The sequence below is a fragment of the Cloeon dipterum genome, chromosome 3 (genome assembly GCF_949628265.1).
Source record: "Cloeon dipterum chromosome 3, ieCloDipt1.1, whole genome shotgun sequence".
Lineage (NCBI taxonomy): Eukaryota > Metazoa > Arthropoda > Insecta > Ephemeroptera > Baetidae > Cloeon > Cloeon dipterum.
In genome coordinates this window covers 10,118,764-10,141,374 of record NC_088788.1, presented here as the reverse complement: position 1 = coordinate 10,141,374, position 22,611 = coordinate 10,118,764, and the positions used below count along the sequence as shown (strand labels likewise).

At 37.6% G+C, this 22,611-nt stretch overlaps 1 protein-coding gene and 1 long non-coding RNA gene across 2 annotated transcripts in view; one reads left to right on the top strand and one right to left on the bottom strand.

Moving 5' to 3' along the window:
* Nucleotides 1-22,611, top strand: part of RpL18 (ribosomal protein L18) — a 112,745-nt gene that overhangs the window by 14,153 nt on the left and 75,981 nt on the right. The gene's annotated exons all lie outside the window — the stretch shown is intronic.
* On the bottom strand, nt 10,171-14,271 carry LOC135939606 (uncharacterized). Its single transcript, XR_010574766.1, has 3 exons — nt 14,112-14,271; nt 13,615-13,743; nt 10,171-12,163 (listed from the first exon to the last, which is right to left on the bottom strand). It is a non-coding gene; the product is annotated as an uncharacterized LOC135939606 (long non-coding RNA).

The following is a 22,611-nucleotide window of genomic DNA, read 5'->3' as shown; positions in this document are numbered from 1 at the left end:
CGAGTGCGTACGCGTCAGTCTCGCTTGCGCCACATCAGATTTAGAACTTTTGAAATGAGGACAAAATCCGGCCCTATTCCGTTAAAGAATGAAGCCAAATATTAAAACCGGCCTTCATGCGATTTATTTTCCATGCCAATATCAGCAACTCCGGCATCGAGCCCCCCCACACTACGGCGTCAGTGATTTTTCGTGATAGATGGATCGTTGACTAGGAGTAGAAAGTTCGGAAAGTTCACCACAGGCTTGGCGCCAGATGCATTTTATTTTAGTCAAGTTTCTAGATTCATGCGAATAAACCATCTGTAAATCCAACTTTTTGGTCAAAAGGTAGATACGATTAATTACTAATTAATTCAAGACTCTAAAAGAGTGTGGACCAGATGTGAGTTGAGGGTTTGTATGGTTTCTATTAAGACAGTAATTATTGCATCCTGCGGAAGGTGTCAAGGGTATATCAACAAAAATTTTAAGGGGTTGAGATTGCAGTTTAAAATATTTCATATTCAACAGTTTCTGAAGAGACTCTGCAACGATTCTGCGGATTCTTCGATATCTAGTACCGTGGACGACAAGAAAAATGACCGCGTTGCCTGGGGGGAAATCTTTGTTAGGGGGTGAGCTGGGAGCGCAAAGGACACAGATGATACTCTCAACTGCTGACGTCACGATAGTCATGCGCGTCGCGCTCCATGTAGCACTGGCACGAATATTATCAGGGCAAACGTTTATCAGACAATTCAAAATTATTATGAAAAATGAGGGGCTAGAATTTAGGTGCCAACTATTCCACATTAAACTGTGATTATTTAACATTTAATTTTTTTCTGGTTAAATCATTTACGGACATCTGGGCTAGGTCTCGATCTTGATATTTTTTCCCATGCGACTAGGAGAATTTTTTAATTTTAAAGAATATCACTAATTTTTCCACAGTTTATTCCTTGCTGTGCGTCGTGCGGCCTGAGCGGTGTTACACCTCGGGAGTACAGGAGCGAGCAAAAGTTGAGTTGCAAGACCGACCGTGCGAGTTTAGCAGCTATCGCGCCTTTCTTGTAACTATCCCAGCTGCTCTGACTCCGTACGATTCTTGCCGTTTGCTGCATTGACGACATATCGTTTATAAATCAACTTTGGGTGTTAAATGATTAGCCAAGGAAAAAATTTAATGATCCTATTGGACGTACCGAAAAGAAGGCTATTAAAATTTCCAGGGCGGTTAGTACAGCTTTTATCGCCGGATGACGTTTTAGTTTATTAAAATGTTAAGCCGCTGCGTTTTTACTATTATTTGTAACATAGGGGAAAATTAAGGGCGAATTGAAGGGGATGGTGAGTCAAAGGTTAAAGAAAAACAACCAACATTTCTTGAGCGAGCTTTGTAACTCCCTAATTATGATTTTGAGCTCAAAGCCTTGAACTTTTCTCTGGCTGCGCGTGCGTGCACCAGCTGCTTTCGAAGAGCAGAGCGGCCCTGAGCCTGGGATTCTCTCAACCAGCAACGCGCTCACACAATATGTCCAGTGGAAATTTCCACTACGACGCCATCTTGGATAAGAACCAAAACATAAACATTAAATCTTCTTGAACCTGTTGGAAAAAACTCGCGTTAGGCGGCAGGCGAAAATTCGGTCTGAACAATTAAGCTAGAGTATGCCGTTTTTAATTTCAACCCGTCGATAAATGAAGTTTTTAAAACAAAAAGACTTAAATATTGAAATCTAAGTCGAGTATTCGAAACGATAACGAAGGGTGCGACTGAATTGACTTAAAATGATGGCTGCAGTTACATTATCCGCTTTTAATTAAAATTCAATGTCGCGACACTGTTCGAATGAACTGGAAAGGTTCAATTTATGAAAATTCAGATATGATTTAGTCGCGGCAAGTTGACAGTTCTCCGAGTCTGAAGCTGCAGCGATAAATCAGTTTGCTTAACGTAGATTAATTATATAAGTAAGTGCTTTCACTTATTATTAGTTTCACATCAGCTAGGCTTTGGACTGTGCCAGGACTTGAATTTTGAGTTTTGTAATTAGAATTTAAGGTTCTCATATGAGTCCTGGCCGCGCGAGTCGTAATAGTAGGGAGAGCGGCGGAGTCCCGTTAGAGGGGAATTGAGCAGCAGGAACTGGCAACGTGGCCGCTATCAGAGGGTGGGCGACGTCGACGTATTGAGCGCTCAAACCAAAACCTTGTGTGCTTGTCGCACATAATATATTAAAATTAGAATTAATTATGCTCGTTTGAGGCGTTTTTGCGTGTAGAAAAACATATGAAACCTTTTTTCACAATTTTATATTTTGTGATTTTTTTTTAAAAATTCAGATTTTGCGGCTAGGTAAATGATTTGGACTATTTCTTAATTATTCCACCATGTTAACACTTGAGCGTGTTATTATGCACAAAAAATTAAATAAAGGATGAATGATTTTAGTTGCTATGCGGCCAGGAAGATTAACAGATGCGCGGGTCTATTGCGCACATGTAACAAACAGAATGAGGCCAGTTTTTGGGATTGCTGTGTGGCGATCACCGCGCCTCTCACGTCTGGCGGCCTTGTTGGAAGTTACGTAACAATCCCCTAACCTTAATAAAATTACCATGGATTACCCCACAAAATTTTAGTTGTTAGGTCATTCAGATATCTTTGCATGTATTTACCTATATTAATTTATTGAAGAATTAACGTGCCGTGAGTTGAGGTCTGAGCGAGCTGCGCCGCCTTTTCTGATCAAATTTTGAGCCAGCCGCAGCCGCCAGTTTTTGCGAGCCGCGCCAGTCAGCCGGGTACTATTTTAAAAACTGCTGCTACCATTGCAAAGAAGCCGCTATGTAGATTTCCATGTACCGGTTACTTTGCAAATAACAGGTACAAAAAAATTCTCAAAACAGTTAAAACATCAAAATCGTTTATGAATGGAATATTTGGTTGGAGAATTTTACCCGATTTTACTACACGACATGACGTGTCGTTAATAGCGCTATTTTCCCAAACTAAAACTATTAAAGTGCTTTTTTAAACCATCACAATCTATTGAACCTGACGCAAAATATCCTGGTTTAAATTCTACTAACTCGTAACTTTTTCTGTTGCAGATGAGGTGAGTGAAAGTGACTGCGCGCGGCGAAGCCCAGAGCTGATCGTTCCTTAAAAGTTTTAATTCTGTATTTCCTGGGAAGACTAGTTAGGTGAATAGTTCAAGGCTGCAATTGCTAAGCTAGAAGATAGCATTCCAGGTATTTTTGCTTTTTTCACTTTTGCTTACCTTAACCGAAAGTTGCTCAATCTCCCAAAAATATTTATTAAAATTTATAAAATTTCTTTTAAAAATTATTCTTTTCGACCAGCCCGTTGGCTCGTATTGTTAAGGCACTCTCAGGAGTGTCAAAGCAATGGGAGGTATTTGAGCTGTTGGGAGATCTAATACTGGCTGCCCAATGTCAGAGATGGCAAAAAGTGGTTAGTTTAGTGACTTGAAATGCTCAAATTGCTCAACGGGCTGGGACTCGCTACTTGCTGGTTTGCACCTTTCTAGCATGCGTGATTTGGCTTCACGGGACGAATGTCTAGCGTTTCAATGCAGTCCTCGGTGCGGAGGCAATGGGCTGGGTCCCTGTGCGGCCTGGTGCGCCCATGTTATCCGTTCGTGGTATTATTGGGACCCGGGTTTCAGCATTCGTGCTAGTGCAGTGCACACCCTTCCCGGTCCTCCGGTCCTTGGACAGGGGTAAAAAGAGCAAAAAAGTTCTATAAGTATTAAATTAAATGCAATGTCAATTTATGCTTGTGTGCTAGTCCTAATCTCTGCACTCAGAATTTGAATTCCTGAAGGAATCAGTGATCTGGTGTCAACAGCTTTATGCTTTCGTTGTTGTAGATTTATGAAACTTTTAACCGTTCTTGATGAAAATGCATCAGACATTATGAATCTTTGTCTTTTCTCATGTAGGCAGAGGAGTTTTTGCTTTGTTAAATTCCACTGAATTTTCCGCAGTTTTCCTCAATGTATGCCGCCCATTTAGTTTCGGGTGTACAGAAGTGGACCAAAAGTTGAGCTGCTAAATAGGGTTTGAAAGCAGCGAACGCCTGCTTCTCTGCAGCTTGAGCTTGCCGCTTGATTGACAGCGCGGTTCAACTACATCTGGTCTTCTGCCACCGTATTTTCAGCCACCTATTGACAGGCACTACACGATTAATTTTTTTTTAATCACGCACGATTTCTTCTCTCGAAAGATAAACCAATTAAAGTATTATCTTAGTTTCTAACAATATTTTTTTTACTCTTTTTATCCCTGTCCGAGGACCGGGAAGGGCGCGCACTGCACTAGCACGAATGCTGAAACCCGGGTCCCAATAACACCTCGAACGGATAACATGGGCGCACTAGGCCGCACAGGGACCCAGCCCATTGCCTCCGCACCGAGGACTGCATTGAAACGCTAGACATTCGTCCCGTGAAGCCAAATCACGCATGCTGGAAAGGTGCAAAACAGCAAGTAGCGAGGAATATTTCTCTGCGAAAACTATAATAATCAATAGAATTTGAAATAATTAACCTAGACGAAAAATCAGGATTTTTTTAAATATAACTTAATATTATATAATTGCGAAAAATTGCTGTAAATTATTGTCAGACATCTGAGCCAACCGCGCCAGCTGACTGAGCCGATCCTTTTATCGAGCCGCCGGCCGCCGACCTTTTTTATCGGCTCAGCCAGCTGATCTAAGCCGCGCCAGCCAGCAACCTATTATTTTTATCTGTATCATTTTGTCATTTTCACGTGCGCCCAAGTTAGAAAAAATTTCGTGCCATTCTCTTTTTCACAAAATTTTCTTAAAGTAGTTTCATACTCGATGTCGTAAAGAGGAATGATAGTGAATTTCCCCCCAAAATCCTTTAACACACATACAAGTTAGGTCCTAAGGATCAAGGATCATTTACAGTTAAAAAAACATAGGCAGCACTGTACATTTTCGAGAAAATCAGCCTCCAAATTAGCATTGTTTTAAATGGGGAACTCTCAAAAGAATTGCGCAATCGCGATTTTCACAGAAATTCCTCATTTCCCCCTAAAAAAGACTGGCCTTCAGATAGATCTCGATGAGAGGATTCCAAATCATGTGAGAAAACATAGTCTAGCACTGTAAATTTTGGATAAAATTGGCAAAACCAATCTGACTGGTCAGCGTCCAGCGCTGCTGGCCAACGGAGGGGGGCGTTTCACGCTGTCGCTTCTGGTTGTATTACAGCAGGCGAGCAATTTAACTTCGCTCAATTATTATTTTAATTACGTTTTCATCATCAGAAAAATTTGAAATTTTCGCACATGGTAAACAATGAATTGAATGAAACTGTTCTGTCCTTGAAAATCAATAAAAAATTTCTTTGTATTATACGAAGTGTCTGATAACCATAAGGGTCCGAGTTTGCCTTTGAAAATCATAGAAATGATTAAAATCAAAAATACATTTTTCCTTAGATGATTCTTGAATAAATGAACTTAATTTTGGGTATTTTGATTTTTCCCAAAAAATTTGAAACGTTCTTTAATTTAAGAAACGTTTTTTAACTATCCAGCATCATGAAAAAGTTTCATCTTCAATTGAACTGCAATGTGATTCGAAAAAATGCGCAAAATTACAGAACCCGCAAAAATACATTTTTTTGCAATGCAGTATGTTTTCCGGAAAAATGCGGGTTATTGCGATATCTCCAAGTCTCCAGTTTACAGCGTGTTACATACAATAATTAAGTTTTGAGTTGCGACTTTTGAGTTATGCAGTTTTAAAAAGCACATCATCTGCGCAGATCTCTACTGCGCAGCAGCTCATTGCGGAGAGCTCAGGAGAGCTTGGAGAATGTTGTGAGCTGTAGGAGTAGGAACTACTACGCCGTGCCGCAGCACCTAGCGACTGCGTACGCGTCAGTCTCGCTTGCGCCACATCAGATTTAGAACTTTTGAAATGAGGACAAAATCCGGCCCTATTCCGATAAAGAATGAAGCCAAATATTAAAACCGCCCTTCATGCGATTTACCATGCCAATATCAGCAATTCCGGCCCCGGGTGGAGCTCTCCCGCGTCACGGTGTCAGAGATTTTTCGTGATAGATGGATTGTTGACTGGGTGGAAAACGTTCGGAGAGTTCACTACAAGCTCGGATCCAGATGCATTTTATTTTAGTCAAGTTTCTAGATTCATGCGAATAAACCATCTGTAAATCCAACTTTTTGGTCAAAAGGTAGATACGATTAATAACTAATTAATTCAAGACTCTAAAAGAGTGTGGACCAGATGTGAGTTGAGGGTTTTTATGGTTTCTATTAAGACAGTAATTATTGCATCCTGCGGAAGGTGTCAAGGGTATATCAACAAAAATTTTAAGGGGTTGAGATTGCAGTTTAAAATATTTCATATTCAACAGTTTCTGAAGAGACCCTGCAACGATTCTGCGGATTCTTCGATATCTAGTACCGTGGACAACAAGAAAAATGACTGCGTTGCCTGGGGGAAATCTTTGTTAGGGGGTGAGCTGGGAGCGCAAGGACACAGATGATACTCTCAACTGCTGACGTCACGATAGTCATGCGCGTCGCACCGGCACGAATATTATCAGGGCCAACATTTATCAGACAATTCAAAATTATTATGAAAAATGAGGGGTTAGAATTAAGGTGACAACTATGCAACATTAACCTGTGATTATTTAGCATTTAAAATTTTTCTGGGTTAATCATTTACTGACATCTGGGCTAAGTCTCGATCTTGATATTTTTCCCCATGCGACTAGGAGAATTGTAATTTTAAAGAATATCACTAATTTTTCCACAGTTCATTCCTTGCTGTGCTGTGTTAAGCGTTGAGCGGCCTGAGCGTATACCTCGGGAGTACATGAGCGAGCAAAAGTTGAGTTGCACGACCGACCGCGTACGAGTTTAGCAGCTATCGCGCCTCTAATGTAGCTTCTCTCCAAGCATCACATTTCCCAACTGCTCTGACTCTCACAATCAGTGCGATTCTTGTATTGACAACATTTCGTTCATAAAATCAACCTTTGAGGTTAAATGATTGGCCATGGAAAAAAATTAGTACTTCCATTGAACGCACCGTAAAGACGACTTATAAAAATTTCCATGGCGATTAGTACAGCTTTTATCGCCGGATGACGTTTTAGTTCATTAAAATGTTTAGCCGCTGCACTTTTTCTCTAGACTATTATCACTCTGTAATTGTTTAACCTTTCTAAAGGTTCAACCGTGTGCCGACTTTAGAGAAATGTGATTGCTATTGTGGCTTCAAAGTTAGTATAAACCAAAATGACTTGGACAGTTTCAATAGATTTTTATTTTGGAAATTTTTCCATTTTTTCCACTCTGTCATAGAGAATGCTTTTCAGAATTTCGAAAGGAGGTTCGATTTCGTGGCATCGTAGATAAAAAAGATTTCTGACTATGGTTTTAGTTTTTACACCCCTCAGTAACTTTCACAATCTAAGAGGGAATTTTTATAGAAGCTTCCCTTCCTGGCCAAGATGGCCGATCGTTTCCCCTCGCGATCAACGACTCGTGTGAGGCAAGCTACGGCAAAAGGCAACACCGCCGGCTCCAGTAACAAGTGAGCGCATTGCGTGTTCTTAAAGCTCAGAGCTGCTCGCCCCTTAAAAGTTAAAAATCGGTATTTCCTGGAAAGAATTTTTATGTTAATAAACCTTCCTGCAATTTCTAAGATGACATTCCAGGCATATTTGATTTTTTCAAATTTGCTCAACTTAATCGAAAGTTGCTCAAGGGCAACAACTCCATCGCGATAACTCAACCTTTGAAGCGATCACATTTTATGTTATAGTATATCACGTTTAGGAGCTGGCGACAGAATGTGGAATATCACCTCAGCGGGATTTTAGAGGTTTCAACCCATAAGCCACATAATATTCAACAGCCCTTAGTCGTAACTTCCATCTCCTTAAAATATTTAATTTTAAAATTAATTTCTTTAATTTGATTTAAGATTAATGCAATATCAATATACGCTTCTGCTAATCAATCTCTGCAATGAGAATGAATTTGAAAAAAATTTGAAGATAAACAACCTAGATTCTTCAGCGAGCTATGTATAGCCATAATAAATTGTGATTTTGAGCTTGAAGCCTTTAACGTTTCTCTGGCTGCGCGTGCGTGCGGCAGCTGCTTCCGCGGCCCTGAGCCTTGGGATTCTCTCGACCAGCTAGCAGCTACGCGCTCACAATGTCCAGTGGAAATTTCCACTACGACGCCATCTTAAATAAGAACCATAAGAACCAATAAATATTAAATCTTCTCGAACCTGTTGGAGAAAACTCGCGTTAGGCGGCAAGCAAAATTTTGGTCTGAACAATTGGGCTAGAGTACACCGTTTTTAATTTCAACCCGTCGATGGTTTAAGTTTTTAAAACAAAAAATCTAAGTCGAGTATTCTAATCGATAACTAAGGGTGCGACTGAATTGATGTATACTGATTGCTGCAGCATATTATCCGCTTTTAATGTAAATTAAAATTCAATGCCGTGACACTGATCAAATGAACTGGAAAATTTCAATTGAGGAAATTTCAGATTTGATTTTATAGTTGCGGCAAGTTGACAGTTCTCCGAATCTGAAGCTGCAGCGATAAATCAGTTTGCTTAACGTAGATTAATTATATAAGTGCTTTCACTTATTATTAGTTTCACATCAGCTAGGCTTTGGACTGTGCCAGGACTTGAATTTTGAGTTTTGTAATTAGAATGTAAGGTTCCCTTAGGAGTCCTGGCCGCGCGAGTCGTAATAGTAGGGAGAGCGGCGGACGCCCGTTATAGGAGAATTGAGCAGCGAGGAACTGGCAACGTGGCCGCTATCAGAGGGTGGGCGACGTCGACGTATTGAGCGCTCAAACCAAAACCTTGTGTGCTTGTCGCACATATATTAAAATTAGAATTAATTATGCTCGTTTGAGGCGTTTTTGCGTGTAGAAAAACACATGAAACCCTTTTCCACAATTTTATATTTTATATTATGTGATTTTTTAAAAAATTCAGATTTTGCGGCTAGGTAAATGATTCGGACTATTTCTTAATTATTCCACCATGTTAACACTTGAGCGTGTTATTATGCACAAAAAATTAAATAAAGGATGAAAGATTTTAGTTGCTATGCGGCGAAAGGTTAACAGATGCGCGGGTCTATTGCGCACATGTAACAAGATGAGGCCAGTTTTGGGATTGCTGTGTGGCGATCACCGCGCCCCACGCCTGGCGGCCTTGTTGAAAGTTACGTAACAATCCCCTAACCTTAATAAAATTACCGTGAACGATTATCCCACTAAATTTTAGTTTTAGGTCATCCAGATATCTTTGCATGTATTTACCTATATTAATTTATTGAGCGCTTGAAGAACAACTAACGTGCCCTTTTTACTTCTTTGGTTTGCTGGATTTTTGGGCTGGGTAAAGTAAAAAAAGCTTGCTTAGCGAAAACTAAAAAATAACATTTAGTATCGAGTCTACAGACTGGTTGTAGTAGTTGTACACACATCGCCGCGTGCAGCCACTCTCACTCACCCAATCTGCAACAGAAAAAGTTACGAGTTAGTAGAATTTAAACCAGGATAATTTGCGTAAGGTTCAATATAGATTATGATGGTTTAAAAAATCACTAATAGATAATAATCTATTTAGTTAGTTTGGGAAAACGCTATTAGCGACACACGTAATAAATTCGGGTCAATTTCCTCAACTAAATATTCAATTCATCTACGATTTGGATGTTTCGAATAATGTTTTGAACCGTGGACTATACAAAAATTCCCCTTAAGCCTGGAAGGAATTATTCACTCGGGGGGGGGGGGGGGGGTGAGCTGCGAGCAGCAAATTCTCAACTGCTGACGTCACGACTGCTTATGGTATGTGGGGTATGTGGTAAACAGTGCTTATAAGTGCAAAGCTATCGTCCCTATCGTCAGTGGAATAGTCTTTCCCCAAATTTGTGTATGAACGAGAATTCAAGTGCGTTTAAGAAGAAAATTGAAGAAGCAATAATATCAAGCTACCCCATTGATCATTACTTCCTTCCAAATGTTGTTCCTACTTAATTGTCTCATTACTTTATGGATGTGTGCTGATTTGGGGCAGAGTTGCCCTGTCAGCCCATACCCTAGTAACCACTCAATGCTGATTCAAAATTGAATCAAGGCTGACATTCAAGGGCGTCAAACCTGATTCAAGTTTGACGTCAAGATTGATTCAATATCTGGAATGGTCCTTTTTTTCTTTGATCCAGACTTGAATCAATCTTGAATTTCAAAGTCAGCCAAAAATTCCCCTTGCGGGTATTTCACTTTTTTCGCATTGTTTTTCGGTTAATCACGTTTTTAACTTAAGTTTGTTTTCCTTGACGTCAAGACCAAATCAACAAAGAATCAAGGCTGAATTTCAAAATTAAATCCGTTGGTTCTATTCTTTCAAAATTCAATTAATATTTTATTCATTTCAAAACATAACATACATTTTAACTATAAATACACTGTTTTCTTTTTCATTGACCAGTTTTATTAACCGTTAGTGTTCGAAGCCGCCTATTGATGGCGAAACCAGAGACTTAAATATTAGTTTTTAGGCACTTCCGCTGCAATTTCAGACTCAATCTAGCTACCGTGCGTTCTTAATTAAATATATTATGCTTTCTTTTGACGCGCTCAAAACGAAAATCGGTTAAGCCAATCGCCGTAGAAACGTGAAAAACTATTTTTTGAAATCAAAAAAATGTTTTCTAACGTTTCTACGGCGAACGGCTAGACTGATTTTAGTTTTCAGCACATCAAAAGTGAGCATAATTAATTAAGAATGCACGGTAGCTAGATTGAGTCTGAAATCGCAACGGATGTGCCTTAAAAATTAAAGTTTTAAGAAAGTCTATGGTTGCGCCATCCGTTGACGGCTTCGAACACCGGGTTTATACAACTAGTCAATTGAGATCTGCCAATTAAATTGAAGTATATAGCTACAATACTTTATATCACACCAAGTAAGCGTAATTAGCTTGAAAATGTTCCCTACAATTTTAACAGTTGCGAAAGTCTCATACAAATAGTTTTTTAAGCTGTAAATAAATGGCACCAACAGTTAATTTTCATTTGAAAACACTTATTAGAATTATTCCTGCTATCACACATCCTGATAATTAAATTTCATTTGAATATTGTTGAATGAAAATTCAGCCCAGCCAATCGCCGCATAAAGAACTGTCGGGAAATACTATTTTTTTCGTGATCCTGTGACGATTGGCTGGATTTATTATGAGTTTCAACGCTTAAAAAGAAATTATTTTTAGAGCAGAATGCATAAGTAGCAGGATCGAGCCTTCAATATCAGAAGTATACGGTTTTACATCAGTACGTGGTGCCATCTGTTTGCAGCTTCAAACATTTAACCTTTCGAAATTTGTTAATTCATTAACACAAATTCACATCAAAACAAAAATACTAACACACTGAGATTTCATCATAAATTTAAGGAAAGCTGGATGGCTCTATTGTCTGTGAAACTAATTCTAGATGATCATCGTGTAGTGAAAATTACACAGCAAATATAAAAATTTCATCTTCTCGTACAGTGCAGCAGCTTTTCCGACCTCGCAAACTTTATCAATATGGTACTCCGTATATTTGAATTTGTTTTAGTTAGAGGTGAAGTATACCTATAGCTGTTGAGATGATCTGCGAGGCTGAAACTGTTGCTGCAGAGTACGAAAAAACATAATTTTTGCCTCACAGGTTAACTGCTCTATTCAATTTGCCTTAAATTTGAACTGACCATTTGTAGTAATTGGGAATAAAAAATTCACCATTTGCGGAAGCCCTTGATGTTCAAAGCCACCAAAGGATTGCACCAGCGTTTTTTTAATTTAAAATGCATTATTTATGCTTCGACTATAGAGACTCAAGTCCTACTACTGTGCATTGTCCTACTGGCGGCTTAGAACAACAAGGGCTTTCATAACTGGTGAATCAATTTTGTTTCTTTCTTTTGCTCTTCCTGGCCCTGCTTCCGTATTCTTGTTCGGTAGACGAGCAGACCGCGCAGAAACATCTTTATTTTGGCTTCGGCTGCTACTCGTAGTGCCCTTGTTGCTCAGCATGCTCTTGTTACTGTGGAGATAAAACATTTTTAACCATCTAAATTCTATTTTAATCTTAAAATTGCAAAATTATTACAATTTTCTTTCAAATTATTCTTTTCATCACACTAATACATATGTGGGATAAAGGCATGATAAAGGAAAAACTCCTTTATAATAAAGTTAAATTTCTAAATATATTATGCGGAAGTGCAGGAAACTAGTTGAAATGCTGGCACCTTACATGAAATATTTTATGTAGAAAAGACAATGTTTGCAGATTTTTTAAAAAAAAAATACTTCAAAAGCAATTATTTGATAAAAATTTATAATTTTTATTAATTAATTTGAGAAAACTTTAACTCATATTTATTGGTATAGAATATTGATGTTCATATTTGTACGTTTATATAATTAAATATTAACTCCAAGATATGTTACAATAAACATTATAAATTTGCAATGATTCTATTTTTAAATTTCGAGTTCACTTTCAAAAAAAAAATTAAAAACATAATAACTAATTTTATGAACCTGTCTTTTTTATGTCTTCAGGAAAGATGTTCAATTTATAGTCCAGGCTCCAGACTGTGGACAAGTTGGTGTTTTCTCAAGAGCGATTTTTAAGTCTAATTTTAGTCTGTCATTATTTAAAACCATAATGAAAATAATTAAATATAATTTAATTCAATCAGAAATTTTTCGAAATAATAGGAATGAAAAATTCAAATTCAAATATAATGCTGATCGACCGATGAGAAGATTTCCCAACATCAATTAATATTTTATATAAAATAATCAACATTTTTTACAGTGTGAAATGGTGTAAAACCTGTCACTTAAGTAGAGGAAAAATTTAAATATTTTTTCTAATTGGTAACATAATTTTCAAATTTGTTTGTGAGGTATTAAAGAAATAAAACTTAACTTCAGTCAGTTAGCCAAACATGCAGCATCAAATTAGTATAGAATATCTATAATAATTCATGCACTCAATTCTCTCAATTTTCAATTATCTGTGACACTCAAGTACGTTTCGAAAGTGCTGGTTTTTAAATTAGTTTCCAGCAAGCCAGTTTTATCCAGATTTTTACCGGCTAATTGGCAAAACAATATCGGCTATAGTGAGAAACTTCAGTACTAAAATTCTGGTACAGTAAAAAGTTTCACATTTAATTTTAAAAATTAAGGGAAATTCTCCATTTATTATGAAAATTTAAAATTGAGCATATTATACAAACTATAAAATCAAACACTGTTTTTTTCAGGAAATTATCTATCATAGCCATAAATATTCCATCCAACTTAGAAAGGCCGAAAATTTAAGCTAGCAAAATATCTGGTTTTAACTTTTAGAAACACATCAAGAACTGGCTGGTCAACCAGTGTCCAAAGTTCCAAATTTTAATTAAAATCCGGAACTCTGGGAACTGGCTGATGTTCGCTGTTAAGGAAAATTAATTTCAATATTAAATATATTACCTTGTTGAAGGCTGCACAGCAAAAATTTTCTTTCCAACCGTCCATCTGGGTGCCCGGAAACAGATCAAAGCTGAGATATGCAAACAGCAATAAAGGATTCTTCTCTTTTCCTCTTGAAAATGGCTCCTCCTAAAACGATAAAACAATAACAACAAATTATATCTTGCATGTATATATTTTACAAAAATTCATGATGAATAAACCACCGATAAAAATAAGACTACATACAAACATTATGTACGTGTCTTAAAAATGAACTCTTCAGCCAAAATTATGGACAAAAACTAATTTTTGAGACTTGATGCAACACCAGAACGAATGATATTGGAAAATTGCATCACCTATTTAATGTTTAAGTTGATAACAACGGCAAAAACACGCAGAAATTCAAATTTTTGAGCTTGTGTTTTTTGGTACAAAACCAAAACAAACCAAACTCTGCGCGTAATACCCGTAAACTCCCGCGACCATATTAATGTAAAATCAAAAATCCTTACCTTGTACGACATAGCCATCATCCGATTAAGGGTCCATTATGCAGTTGATCTGTCACAAAAACCACTTAAAACAAAGGAGATAAACATCCGCGGCCGCCAGACATGAAGATGATGCAATCCAAACCAGCTGTTGCGTTGGCTGGCAGCGCGAGCGACAGTGGCGACAGTGCGACGAGCGCGCGAGGCAATAAGCGAGAGCGCGCGCTGGCGCTAAGCCCACACACACTCAAGGGAGAAATAATTACAAGTCCACGGAAAAATTAAATTCACCTCGAATTAAATGAAAATGTGTTTTTATTTGATTTGTTGACACGCAAACAGATTATTTAAATCGCTAAAATAATTCAAGACTGATTCAACGCTAAAGCAGATCTGAATCAGACTTGAATAAGTTCAGCTATTGGCGTAGCAAATTCCCCTCCCCCCAATTTTCGATTTGGGCCATTTCAACTTTTTTAAGAAATTTTCTGGAAATTCATTTTTCTTCAAATTTAATTCAACCTTGATCAAATTTGATTCGGTCTTGACATGTCAAGAGTGCTAGTATCAGCAAAGCACTTCACTTAACTGAGTTAATGATGATTAATTCGGCCATTTTGAAGCTCATTAAATAAATTCCAAACATGAGTTTTTTCAAAAATGCCGTATTTGATGATTGTTGAAATTCAAGACTAATTCAAGAATGCTTCAAAATCGCACTTGCCGTTACCTGACCAAAACAAAAATTGTCAAATTTGGTAGCCATGAACGTGATCTTAAATTCCCAAAAAGAATTTCATCAAAATGAGCAACTTTTACCCTTCTTGAATTTCAACAGCAAATCAAATGACTCTTGATCAACCTTGATGGTTACTAGGGTAATACAACTTAATTTTGAAACTAAAAAGATCATTCAAGGGCAATTTTTTCTAAGATAATTTTAAATCCTGAAGGAATTAGTGATTTGGTGTCAACTGCTGTAAGTCTTCCTTTTTGTAGATTCACGAAATTTTAATCCGTTCTTGTTGAAAATGCATCAAACATTACGAAGAATTTGTCTTTGGAGATCTTTTCTCAGGTAGCCAGCAGAATTTTTGCTTTGGTGCATTCCACTGAATTTTCCAGTTTTCCTTAACATATGCCGCACATTTAATTTCGGGTGTACAGAAGTGGACCAAAGGTTGAGCTGTTAAAGAGAGTTTGAAAGCAGCGAACGCTTTTGCTTCTCTATAGCTTGAGCTTGCCGCTGATAGTCAGCGCGGTTGAACCATGTCTCTGCTCTTCTTGCCATCGTATTGCCACGAAAAACTTCGTCACACGCCCCTCATCGCCTCCCTCTGCACGTGGGAGTTTCCTATGCTGTGTAGCGTTTAGCGATCGCTGCGCCACTTATTGCACCTGGTGGTCGTTCTGGTAAAACGAACGGAAGCATTCCAAACTCTAATGGCCTAAACTCGTCCCAGCTATGAGCTTCCCGACCCAACCGTTGGTGTCGCGTCTGTCATTTTGAAGAGCTCAATTTTTGGCGGTGTTTTATGGGCAACTGGGCGTAACTTAGTGACGCCCACTATTCCAAAATCATTATAATATGCAACATTAAAACCTTCATCAGATAAAAAGATTAACTGAAATATTTCACAAAATTACTTATTCTTTTGTCGCGTCGACCAATAATAACGAAGGTCGACAAACATCAAGGCAAACAACTTTTACAATGACTTCAAAGTGGTAGGTCAAACGTCAAGGGCATACAAATAAATTTTTTGATTTTTAACTCAAATTTGGAAAAGAATATATTAAAATTTTTATTTTTATAGCCATTTTAAAGATAGCCAAAGATAAAAAAATATCTAACTATGGTTTTAGTTTTTACACCCCTCAGTAACTTTCACAATCTAAGAGGGTATTTTTATAGAAGCTTCCCTTCCTGGCCAAGATGGCCGCCTCTTTTCCCTTGCGACCAACGACTTGTTTTGAGGCCAGCAATGGCAACAGGCAACACCGCCAGCTGCATTGAGTGAGTGCTTTGTGGGTGTTCTAGAAGCGCAGAGCTGCTCTCCCCTTCAAAGTTTCTATTCAATATTTCCTAAAACGAATATTTAGGTGAACAATCGAATGCTGCAGTTGCTAAGCCAGCATTCCAGGTTTTGCTTTTTTCATTTTTGCTTAACTTGACCGAAAGTTGCTCAAGGGCAACAACTCTATCGCGATAACTCAACCTTTGAAGCAATCTAATTAGTGTCTGAATTTAGAAATTAATCTCATTATTTTGTCCAAATAAGACACGCAACTTGCGAGGCTACCAAAGCCAATTTATTATAGGAATCTTAAAAAACAGATAATGTTTAAACAAAACATGATTCTTTTAAAAATATATAAACTTGCTTCCATATATTGCTCAAATTTGTGTTTTCCTGTCAGCAGGAAAAATGCGAAAATGTCCCAACACGTGCGATGACTACGAAAAGCGCTCATCGCGGGTGTCAAGAGCAGTAGTTCATTTTGCGAGATTGGAGATCGATTGGACGCGGTTTTTCAGCGTTTGAAAAATATTCGGTTTATTGAAATTATTTCTGGTCCTTTGCCGGTTAAAATATTTCTGGTTCCGTGTAAAAAAAACGGAAAAGGACTGGATTCCGGTTTCCATTTTCGGTTTCCTGTCTTGAGACAAGTTCATTTTGTCTGATAGGAAAAGTAAAAGGAAGTTAATTAATTTGTGAAACTCAATTACTATACAATCTTAAAAATAATTTTGGGAAAAATTTGTTTAAAAAAATCAATTCAGATGCGTGATTTGAAAGTCACCCGAGCCGTGCCATGAGCCAGCGTAAAAATTGATCAATATATTACAAATGCTTCCATCTGTTTAGGTCTCAGCAGATATGTATAATTATTTCTTTCCTAATGCTGTGTGGCGTAATCATTTCCACCAACGATAGACATTTGGACATCAACATAAATTATACATTAGCGGCGGGCCGCCCACATGAATTTATTGTTTGTATGTTCACACTTTTACTGACTAACTGGACACCAAACAGTAATGAAGTGTTTTGATACCAATATTTAAACTATGTACATGATTTTTTTATTAGTTGTTTTACAAGCAAGCAGTAAAACATTCATCTCACCGCTTTATTGGTTGGCATAAAAAATTTAAATATTGAATTCTCCACACATTTTTTGCTGGTAGCAGCGGATTGAAGTTACATATCATTCAATGACCATAACAAAGAACGCCCAACCTTCTCTGATGTATGACGTTGCCAAAAGACAATAAATACGAATATCAATTAATTTTTATTTCTCTGAGTGGAAAAAAGCGAAAAAAGAGTCGAATGGAGGGAAAAAATGCTCCAATCGTGTGATAGTGCGTTCTACTGACGATATATTCGTCTGAATTTCCAATTGGGAAAAGGTATTAAAATTTGTCACAATAAATTTGTATTTTACTAGTCAGCAGGAAAAAAGCAAATTCTCAGGAAAAGAGAAACCACCAGGATTCAGACCTGAGAAAATCTACCAACACGTGTGCGATGACTATACGAAAAGCACTCATCGCGGGGGTCAAAGAATTTTTGTCGGCCTTTCATCCCTGTTGTTTTTATGCTTTTTCTAATCTCCTTAGCGGACTGTTTTGTTCTATTTTAACATTCACTCAATTCAGCGGGGGCCAGATGTGCTATTAAATAGGTTCCAACTGCGCAGATCCAAGATGGCGTTTATGAATGTGGGAGACAAAAAGCTCTCTTTGGATTCCCGTACAAGTGTCAAGGATTTGTTTTTACGATCCAAAAGACTCAATTAGTGCAAGTAATGCGCAAATTATGCGTCACAATATTGACCAAAAAAGTCATCTTGGGCCAAACTGCTTAAAACCGGTTTTAACCAGTTTAACCCAGCCCTCCGGGTTGTTTGCAGATCTGACTGCACTCTATATGTTACTTAACTTATTGGTCAGCAAAAACACGTAAAGCACTTTTATAATATATAGTCGCATATGATAATATTTAAGCAATTGCAATTTACACAATTTCTAATTATTGAGGATGAATTCTCACTCTTCGCCTCTTAAATCTAGAAATATATAGGCCAGCTATCGAGGGGAGGGGGTGGTAGGAGTGGCTACACTGTCCCAATTTTTCCTTATTTTACTATACTCTCTCCCCATCACATATACATACAGTATATATTAAATATATCTCTCTCATTATTGATGCGACATCATACGCAGTTCATACGTTAACGATTTGAAACCATTTTCTGAAGATATAAAATTCATTTTGTACGATGGAGCAGTCTGTAAAATTCGCTTTCAACAATGGAGACAAGCAGTATCTCCAACCTCAAGCAGCAAGTCGTTTCTTGGTTCCTGGCGGACCGTCATCTTTTAATCAGGTATATAATTACACTAATCATCCCAAAAGATCAGAGCAGAACAATTCTTTTCACCAATTTTGCATTGCGTAACAAAATGAACCACTCTGTTACATTGCGCATGAAACCAGCAGAAAAATCCACGACTAATTTAGAAGTTTTCCGCATTTTTCACAAAAAAATTTTCAATTCAATTCTGTTTATTTCTCCATGACAAGTCAAACATTTAAAACATATGGTATCACAAAAAATCACATTATTGTAGAAATTTAGGCATTTGTAGTATAGATAGATCCAAAGAATAATCTGAGGATATTTCCTGTGTAGATTAATCTCTAGATTGATCTTAAACTTTCTTAGGTTAATCTTTTGATTAATACAGGATTAATCCTGGAACATTTTTTTGGATTAATTGTTTAGGTAAATTTAGATTAATCTAGGATTAATCCAGATATTCCTGGGTTATATTTTTTATGCGGGGCTATTATATATCACGTTTAGGATCTGATGAAAAAAGGCGGAATATTACCTCGGCGAGATTTTAGAGGTTTTTACCGACAAATTCAACAACCCTTATAGTCAAAATTTTCATCTCCCAAGATTATTTAAGTTTAAAATTAAGTTTTTCCAGATTTAAGATTAATGCTGTGTCAATATATTCTAGTGCTAATCCTCATCTCTGTAATGATAATTTTTAAGAAAAACGACCGTGATTCCTCAGCGAGCTTTGTAACGCCATAATTATGATTTGAGTTTGAACGTTTCTCTGGCTGCGCGTGCGTGCGCCAGCTGCTTTCAAAGAGCAGAGCGGCCCTGTGCCTGGGATTCTCTCAATCAGCAACGCGCTCACAATGTCCAGTGGAAATTTCCACTACAACGCCATCTTGGATAAGAACCAATAGATAAACATTTCGTGAACCTACCTATTGGAGAAATAAAAAGTGGCAAGTGGCAAGCTCGCGTTAATTAGGCAGCTGGCAAAAATTTGGTCTGAACAATTGGGCTATATACACACCGTTTTGACCTTCAACCCGGCAATGATTAAAGATTTTAAAACAAAAAGGCCTGAATATTGAAATCTAAGTCGAGTATTCAAAACGATAACTGAGGGTGCGACTGAAGTGACATTTGATTTTAAATTAAATTAAAATTCAATGCCGTGACACTTTAAATAAACTTGAAAAATTCAATTAAAACAAATGAAAATTCAGATTTGATTTTGTCGCGGCAAGTTCCCAGTTCTCCGAATATGAAGCCGCAGCGAATGATAAGTTGCTTAACATAATATTAATTAAATAGGTGCTTTCACTTATTGTTAGTTTCACATCTGCTAGGTTTTTTTTTAGAATGCCGTGACTTCAAATTGGAGTTTTATAATTAGAATGTAAGGTGGCATAAGGAGTCCTGGCCGCGCGAGTCGTAATAGGAGGGAGAGCGGCAGAGTCCCGTCAGAGGGGAATCGAGCAGCGAGTAACTGGCAACGTGGCCGCTATCGGAGGGTCGACGTATTGAGCGCGCAAACCAAAACCTACCCACCAACAAATTGGACAGGTTGGGCCGAGTCAGGCGAGTCGAGTCAAGTTGGACCAGTTGTGGACGGTTTCAATCCGGTAATAAAACTTGCGTACTTGTCCTGTCCTTCATAAGGACGAGTCAAGTCGAGACGAGTGTAGAACATTTGAAAAAATTAATGGTTTTAATTCAAGATTTTTTTTAATTTCAGGGTGGTAAAGTGGTCCATTTGAGTAGTAATTTCTAGTTTCGGCTACTGGTTTTAGTCCTAATTAATGAGCTTCCTGTCCCGACTAGGGGCTGAGCGGACCTTATTTCTCTAGAAATACGGAAAAATAAACAGCTCGCTATCAGGGTTGTATTATTTGCTTTATTAATACCACCAGATTTTTTCACCACTGGTTTTTAACGGTTTCTACAACTCAATTTTTACAACTTTCTTGCGCAAGAAATGAATTTATTCCATTTTCCCCTTGTGAAAATCTAAGATTTTCGGTCGGAAGTGGTCAGAATTTCTTCTACTGTACGATTTTTTTGTATTTAAATTGCCATTTGCTGCCTCCATTTCTCCAAAAAGTTCTCAAAAAATTTTGAAGTCGAGGTCTTGAGCAAATAATTAGAAAATTATTGAAAACTTATATGCAAACATGGCCTGCAAGAAAATGGTAAAAAATTGAAAAAAAACTTGTTACCACTGCACCACGTTTTTTTTAAATGCCGGTCTTTTGCAACCCTGCTCTCTATCCACCGAGGAAACTGCCATTTATTTCAATTGAAAATTATAAAGGTTCGGGGGGGGGGGGTAGTGGGCCGCGGTGGCTTGGTGCTTGGTGGGCCGCGAAAATCAGCAGTCACCGGTAAAAAAATTTGGTGCCAGTCTGGGTCTGTTATTGGGACCCGGGTTTCAGCATTCGTGCTAGTGCTGTGCGCGCCCTTCCCGGTGCGAGAGGACAAGGATAAAAATAACAAAAAAAATGCATCACAAATCAAGCGCCTATTTATAATCTTTATATTAACAAACTTCTTATAATTATCGGTTTCAGGGAGATCATATTTAATTTTTAGATCTGTAGCAAAAAAAGTTTAAATCTTTGGCCACTAGATCATAAACGTAACGCGATCTATTGTATTTAGATATCCCCAGCACTTTCTTTAGGTATCGGGTTTTGACTCGCTCTAATATTTCAAAATCATTAATAGTAAGATAAGGCCAAATAACTTCTATGCCATAAGAGGCAGTAGGAGAAACTTTTAGGTCAAAGAGTTTAACTGCCGTTTCAATCGAAGGTTTATGCAAGTTTTTAATACTATAAGTTGCCATAAGGGCTGCCCTCGCTCGTGTCTCCAAATGCCTACCAAAGGATACTCCTGATACTTGAAACATAACACCCAAATAACAAAATTCTGGGACAAAATCCACATGGATTACACAGTCTTACACCTTCTAATTCAATTTTCTCATTCAATGCATAACGACCGCGTCCCTTATTTCTAAATTTCATTGTCTTACATTTATCTAAGTTTAACTGAAGACTTCTACTTTTTAAGTATTCCTTTACAGCCACACATGCAATGCACAAATCACTCAGTGTCTCACTGGTCAGCACAATATCATCCGCAAATAAAATAGCTTCAAGTCCAGGAATATGATTAATTACCTCATTAATATCACATCATTGATTGAAAGATTAAAAAGAAAAGGAGATAAACATCCACCCTGACCTACTCCATTGGACTGCACAGTTATTTCTGACTAAGTAACACCGTTAACAATTCTTAAAAATTTTAAATCTAAAGAATGAGCTAGATATTTGAGTTCCACTAGTGACATTTTGTTTGACTCAACAATTTCCCTGAAAATTATAATTCTATCCATCGAATCAAAAGCTTTCTTCACGTCTAAAAACAGCGCAAACAGTTGTTTTTACTATCATATACTGAGACATTTATTTCTTCAATGAGCTGCGTAACTGCTTGCATTGTGGACTTCCCTTTAACAAATCCAGATTGATTTGCCGGAATAATATCTGTGAAAATAGAGTACAATCTATTGTGCATGATTTTGTGGTGCCTCCTCGCCTCCACTTTCCTAATAACTTGTTCAGCATTTTAACCTGTATCGCCATGTGGCAGTACAAAGGTGTGCGACAAGCGTGGCACCCTTATTGCACTTTAAGCCTCGCACGACAGCAGTCGCAATGTGATTTGATTATTTTTGTAATTTCACAGTCTTGATTACTAGTTACTTCAACCACGAGACATGAATAAAGACGAATAGTTGCACTACCAAAAGACGCATTTCTGTCACGGCTTCACGTACCCACAATTTTATCAATTAAATTATACAACGCATGGTTCAAACTAATTCCTCGGTACGAATTTAAATCCTCAGAATTGCCTTTTCCTTTGTACAAGATTTTCAACGTTGAAAAATGCAAAGAATTAGGAAAAAATGTTCTATTCATAATACACAGATTAATAAAAGAAGTGAGCTCAGGGAGTAAAAATTTTGCTAAGATTTTAAGATTGTCATTATTCATCCCATCAGAACCAGAAGCTTTGCCACTTTTCATTTTTTGAAGGGCAGGAATAACTTCTTCCTCCATGATAGAAAAGAACTCTGCAGGCCCTC